Source organism: Varroa destructor, unplaced genomic scaffold (assembly GCF_002443255.2).
Source record: "Varroa destructor unplaced genomic scaffold, Vdes_3.0 BEIS01000001.1, whole genome shotgun sequence".
NCBI classification, from domain to species: domain Eukaryota; kingdom Metazoa; phylum Arthropoda; class Arachnida; order Mesostigmata; family Varroidae; genus Varroa; species Varroa destructor.
The window spans coordinates 22,503,908-22,511,192 of NW_019211454.1; the positions used below are offsets into that span (position 1 = coordinate 22,503,908).

At 40.5% G+C, this 7,285-nt stretch overlaps 1 long non-coding RNA gene across 2 annotated transcripts; it reads right to left on the bottom strand.

Moving 5' to 3' along the window:
• Nucleotides 1-874: 874 nt before the first annotated feature.
• Nucleotides 875-7,258, bottom strand: LOC147758394 (uncharacterized). 2 transcript variants are annotated; one of them, XR_015318390.1, is made up of 2 exons: nt 7,077-7,258; nt 875-3,084 (listed from the first exon to the last, which is right to left on the bottom strand). It is a non-coding gene; the product is annotated as an uncharacterized LOC147758394 (long non-coding RNA). The 2 variants fall into 2 exon arrangements; XR_015318391.1 differs by having other exon boundaries at nt 5,018-7,258.
• Between the last annotated feature and the right edge of the window lie 27 nt (nt 7,259-7,285).

The following is a 7,285-nucleotide window of genomic DNA, read 5'->3' on the forward strand; positions in this document are numbered from 1 at the left end:
ATTGAAAATGGAAGAAGTGTATTTGTGAAGAAATTCGAAAAGTCAATGGATCATAATCGTGCATTTCTTACTCACCGACCTAACGCATATACGATACATAAGCTTTTATTTATATATTTTTATATATATATTTATTATATATATATATATATTATATCGAAGCGCAGAAGGGTGGGTTCGAGTCAAAAGTCTCGAACAAATAATTGCCACTTTCAGTTCCGTTGCGGGGCATATTTGTCCACTAAACTTTAAGCTCATAGATTAGACAAATCACCATTGTCATTTACATGGGCTTAGCGGTGTGGGTCGCTGGAAACAGGGACGTCTGGTCTGGTCTGGTCTGGTTCAAGCTAAAGCTAAACGAAACGAACAAATCATTAATAGTAAACAAGTTGAGTGTTAATCATATACAGGCGTTGGCAAAGTAGGCTTCCAGTATGAAAAATGTATACATACACATACATTAGGTTTAGGAATTCCACATAAGAATGGGGAATAGAGTATAAGTGGAAGTATAAAACAACATTTAGACACAATGCTGAATTGAGAGAAGTATAATCGTTTAACAGGACGCATCATTATGTTATGAGTAATAGTAACTTACTTGTGCCGTTGAGCAGTTATGTAGCCTGCTTAAGGCTCATGTAACAATGTTGTTCTAGACTGGACAGTTAACACTGTAGTTATATTGTAAAAAATGGTTATGTGTGAGTTTTATGAAATGAAAGAAACGAAAGTTATTTCAAGATCGAAGGGCCAACTTATCGTTGAGCAAGTATGGTCTCAACTTGGATTGACAGACGCCTAGAGTCCGAAGAATCACTGTGTAGTTAATCCAGGTATAGTTGTTTTTGCATAGCTTGCAATCTGACGGTTTGCTCTTTGAATTGTTTTTTTTTTTTATTTTACTAAACAAGAGATAGCTTCTTAGATATCTCATTGTAGTGCCACCACTACGATCGATCATTACAATCAATCACAAAATTCAGGATAAACTTCCTCAGTGTGTGATATATTGAAAGACTTGAAAAAGCGGGACGTCGATACGACATACAAATGGCTGTTGAGGCTTTCACTTTCATGTGATAACAGCCACGCACAGCAGCTTCTAGAAGCTCCTAATTACCCTATATACGCGGCAGTTAATATTAGTATATTGGAGTTACTATTTCCCATATCACATAAGTTTAAAATCTTCGCAGAGCGGCAGTGTCGCCAGATAGAGCATAACGGGTAAGAATATAGAGGAACACAGTAGATATTATATTGATGATGTGGGCATACTGTAAACAGTATGTCATAATTGCTTTTACGGTGACGGTCTATGCATGTGCGGGGTGTCTTTGACGGATGTCACCCGCCGATGTGGTCATCAACGACTAGGAAAAGCAACGAATCTTCCGTATTTCCTTAGAACGATAGCTGAATAGGTAAACGGCTGGTCGATATCGTAGTGGAGCAATCGACTTCTGCGAAGTATAGGATAGGCATTAATGGCGGAGACAAAAGGTCAACCAATGATGCTAGTTGAAGTTTTCACTAGTCAGTCATACTTGACATATCCTACTTGTAGATTCCCGCTTCTAATCCTCTACAGAGCAGGTCAATCAGAATCGAAACTGCGTATTTTGTTATTTCGGACGGCTACACGGAGAAGGATACGCAGGGGGGTAAGAACGTTCATTTCTACACTTATTGTTGAAACAGCTAAATATCGGCGCTAATTACATCGATAACGATAGATCAGTATTGAATTGAGCAGCTAATTTCTGTTCCTCTCAGAAAGAGAAATATACTGTAATACTTAAGTGATTCTTCGTTTACATTTACGAATATATGAATTCGTCACAGTTTTCAGTATACGTATATTACGGTTGCCGTTTGTGACATGGACAGACTGACATGTAGCACTCGTGCATGTGATTTATATGTTTTTCTTTTCAGACTGAATCCGGCTAGCGATAGGAACAGCTTCTCTTCCGCTAGCAAAACAGTACATCGTGACATATGACATCGCACTTTGCCTTACATATTCACGACCTTCATACTTCATCAATGGCTCATGAAAAATACTCGCTAAAGGGTCACAGACAACGGCATATGGTCTGGGTCAAGAAAGATTTCAATGTTATGAATATCTTATTTTAGATAAGTTAAAAAGTTAGAAGTTTCGTTAAATATTCGCTAAAAATATTCATGCATGCGGTAGTTTTTATCTCTATAAGGTATGCGCCAGCTACAGTCGAATTATTGCTGACGATCTAGAGTTCATAAGGTGTTGTTTGTTGAAACTATTATTATGAAGTTTATTATCGTCTATTGACGGTTTTCATTATATGCAACTTATCTAATTGACTTCGTTCCGATGCTCGATTTTCTGGCTAATTGCTTGTATCTACTAGAACTGGCTATTTCTAGACTTATAGGCATACATACGCACCAAATAACTTCTTTAGTCACACAGATTATATGAAGTAGTTAGTATTGTTGGCAGGACTCAAAGTAACGATCGTTGTTCGGATGTATATATATATATGGTCATGGATTGAAACAAGGGAAAATTTTATCGTTCATTCTATTGTGGCGGCATGCATATCTCTGCGTGCAGCTGGTTATTGTGTATGCCATTTGAATGTAGCAAGCGGTGGAGGCGCAAAGAGTAACGCTCCCGTAAGATGCGTCGATGGTCGACACATCAGTTAGTCAATCTCTGCGAAAATATGCCTTCACCTAAAAAAAAAAACCCTGTTTCTCTCATTCATAATCCGATTGTTTGTGCGTGTGTGACGGCTTTATAGATGATTTGCTTTTGAAGGCCGATTTTCAATCCGCAGCAATGACAGGATCCCTTAGGTTGTTCCTTTGCTTCTGATGTTAATCGACGCAGTGGCCGATGCAGGCTGTCAACGGCATGCTGCCGCTAGTGTCGTTAGCAGCAGCTGGTGTCACAGTGCTGGCGATGTTGGTTCTGTCGACAAATACGACTCTTCTCTTCTATCCACCGTCTTCCGCCCTTCGCGGCCTTGAGGATGCCCCGCGCGTGGTGCTTCTTCCCTTTCTGCAGCATCTTCACATGGGAGTGACCTGCAGCCAGCCGGCGGGAAGATGCCATGCGGAGAGGCAATAGTCAAGTCAAAAACATAAAAAGGAAAACATAAATCTGGAGGGTTTCAAATAGGAGTTGCCATCAAAGGAGTCCATAAAATGCTGCGACTAGGTTTCATGGAAGAAGCGTTGCACTTCTAGTTTAACAGATGACGATGTGTGCGGGAGTTGACGGTATTGACTTAAGGTTAGAATGTTGACAACAGGTGCCCACATATAGATTGTCTATATAGCAGTGATCTAAAGGAACTTAACTGTAAATGATGTCAGTTATTGACTAAGTGCTCTTATTTTGCAAACAAAAACCGAGGATATCCTCACCGGCGTCTTCCAGTGCACCGACAACGGTGAGAAACAGAGGGGAGCAACCGAACAAGCACCGAAATGCTGTTCAAGCTAGCATTTGTGGTAAGAGTAGTTTGCTATCTTTTAAAGGCTATTTTTATCTTGTCCACTTTTTATGTGTCGTGTATGTTACTGTTCTGGATCTCATCGAGCAAAACGTACCGCCTCTTATCGGAAACCCTATTTCTATTCGATTTCGAAGCTTCGTATTAAGTGGGCCATTCAAACGGAACTCATTAATTATATGTGATACAGGTGAACTTGCGGGCAATTATGATCGCTGTGTAGGTATCTAGATATGAGCCAGAGGTAAGATGAGAACTAGATGCTCTAAACTCAGATGACGAGACCTTTACTGTCTATGACTTTTCTAAAGCCTTGCTACTACCCAGTTGACCGAGCAGAGTCATGTTCACACGGTGCAGATCCGCCGCGCAAATTCGTTCTTCGAACACATTCCCTGTACATACTGCTAATGATACTATTTTACGGAAAATTCTTTTATATGGTATACCACCCACAGGTGTTACTCAATGCATCTGCTCCGAACCCAGCGTTTTCTTATCGGTCTATCCAATGAGAGTTAACTAGACCAAGACGCATTGTAGTTAAAAGACAATTCAAACAAATGCAAAAATATAAATTTAAATGGTCTAATTGGTTTAACCTACTTAGATTTTGCTGGATGAAAAAAATCAGGTCGGCAATGAAGCTTCAAAGTACAGAAATAGCTCATTCCATTACTCAACCGCGGTGTCCTAAATGCTAGCAGGGTTCTCAAGGTTAACTAGAGAAGCCTGCCTTTTTGCGCTTCAGTAGCTCTATCATAATATGGCTAGTAATGCTCCTTTTTTGGTTCTTGCTTTATATGAAACAACGAGAGGTGCCAGAGGTTCGATCTAGTTCAGCTTACTAAGTGATTTGTTAGTCGATGAGGCACATATAGCCATCTAGCTTAGTTCTCGTGCTATAGGAAACGTACAAATTGTCCTATAGAATTTTTGTATTATAGCAAAACACTTTTCCTGTACTCCGGGGAAGCACTTCGACTATCCTTCTTTGGATTTATTCATCGATAAGGTCTCGCTGTCCTTTCGAAACGCCTATAAAATTACTGTTTTTAGTGCTCGATCGACTTTTATTCTGCTACACCCTGAACCGTGCCGTTGTTTGCCATTGGTAGTTTTTTCCAATTGACCTTTCAACTACAGTTTTCAAGTTCCTATTGTATATTTGTTGAACTTGCGAGCGCCCGTACTTTCTGCTGACATCGTCGATCTTCAAGTCACCTGCTACTAACGGACGTATACAGAAGAAATGTTAGCTTTTCTATCAAGATCTAGCAGCGATCAAATCATCTATGGTCTGAAATTGTACTATCGCGTAGTCATTATGACATATATTTGCACTAAACGTGGCTGCGGATCTTGGCTTTTGATGAAGAAGCCCGTTGTCTAGACGAACAGGACACTTAAGCTATCTGCTGCTATATCGTTCTGATGTACTCCTCGAAGTACATCGGAGCTAGCCATATTTGAGTTGAGGGCTTCATATAAATCTCACTTACTTGGAGAAAAAACGGAACGTATACTGTTTGGCAAATGAGGATACGCAGACTCGACAAACTGATTTTAAAGATATTTCTGATAGAGGCACCGAAACGACAGTATGGTAAAGCGACCTTATGAAAAATTCAGTAAAAGTACAAATGTCTGCAAAGAATATATTAAAACAAAGTAGGAACGGATTCATCTGTAAATGATTTTATGTCTGGATATCTTCGTATTGCCAATGCGGTGTCTGTTCTTGCAGAAGTGGCTCGAAGCGCTAGTGTTTTCTCACTGTTTCACAACATTCAATTTGATTTTGACGCTAAAAACGTACAACACAAGACAAGTATGATTAAACCAAGTGAATTGTTCAATTTGATTTTAGCGCAGCGGAAAGCATTATTACTTCTGGACCGCAGCCAATAACATCAAGTGGGAGACCAAATTTTTCGCCCTCGGCCCTTCGGTACACACACGAGTATCTAAGATTACCACCTGTAGTCATCATGATACTTTAGTGTACTTATAGCGATTAGTTAGAAGTTAAGCTGTCTGTCTCCTTAGCGGAAAAAAGATGTATAGTACTGAGTCCCTATTGCGGCGGTGGCTCGTAACTAACTCCGTCCCATACTGACCGCGCTGCACCTGTCAGTGACAACAGACCTTTTGACAGTTGCTGATCAGACTCATTCAGAATAAGTCGGGTGATACCTGTGATGCTCCCAAGGTCGAACGTAGCTTTCCGAGCTGGAAATGTATCCCTTGAGGTCAATATGATAACTGAGTCGCTAGAGGGACACGAACGAAGATGGCGTCTCAAAACGTGCTGTTTTAAGAGCATTCCATCATTCAAATGATCGATTCACTTTATGTATCGCAAAGGTACTGAAATGTATGGAAGTGAACGACAAAGTCACCGAACGCGGTAACAGTCTTCATTCATTCATTCATTCCTTCCTTCCTTCCTTCATATGAAGTAACATTTAGATAGGCAGACGAATAAAAGCAACGATTATTCTTACTTAGACTGTTGAACCTTATTGTTTTTGATCTCGGTTCAATGCTCATGTGCGAGAAAATGTACCGGTCCTGTTTAAGGTTCATTCCGGCGGAAAAATCTCGGCAGATAGGGACACAAATAGCAAGACAGTCCTAATATCGTCATGGCCATTATCATCGGTCGCTTGCATCGGCGGTACCAAGCAGCACATTATGATCAAGTAAATTTGCACCAAAGTAGAAAGTTAACAGAGAGAAGTGTGTACAGACGTTCAATTATAGATAGGTATAATCACTGGCCACACCACACATAGCGCTCTATATGAGCAGGATTTTGTCCGAGTATGAACGAAGGATCAGAAAGAGACAACATCACTGGATCGTTATCAGAGGTGTTAACACATATGACTGATCCATGTATTAATAATTTGCCTTCATAAAGAAAATGCTTCTTGGAGGCTGACAAAACACCACGGCATTGATACGATCATTAGGATGGCAAACGAATAATGAAAGTCCAACGGGCTTGATAATAGGTTTTCGAAAATATGTACAGATAAGAATCAAGCTAGTTCTATCATTGTTGTTGTTATTATAGTCACATAAAATGACGATTCAATGGCAGCACAAAGCGTTTGACGTGAGACAATCATATACGTATCCGGCCGTCGTCGTTGTCTTTCAGTCGTACTGAGCTTTTTGTTTTCGTTTGTCATCACGCTTGGTGTTCCCGCTGGAAACGCTGAAAACGTTGTCGTCTTTGCCTGATGCTACCGAATCTTTTGATGTCCGCTGGTCTGGTAGTTTTTGTCATTCCGCCAATATCTGTCAATGTGCCCACTAACTGGGTACTCCATTATTACATATGTTGCACATGATCCAATGGGGCTTTACGTGCGGTCGAAGAGACCTAGCGAATAATGCTAATTCAGGGTCGAGAACGCGCAAACCTTAACAGATCTTTTGGCAAACATTCCGCGATTAAATGACGGAAAAAATGCAGTATTCACAAAAGTAGTAGAATATCGCTCGGTTCCTTTTTGTGTGTTTTTCTATGACTTTGCACTTAACACTTACAAGAGCTGTCATCACAGCAGTGTGGCATGCGGTCGGCAACAATTGAAGGCAGAAAGAGACGAGTCCGTGTTCTCTTCTTGTCCTGGCCGTAGTAATGACGGTGCGAGCCATTGTGATTGACTTGAGCACGAAGACTGATCACCGTACTCCTTTACGAAATGTATCATCATCAAAACGGATAAAGGCCTGTACTTCTACATAGATATATA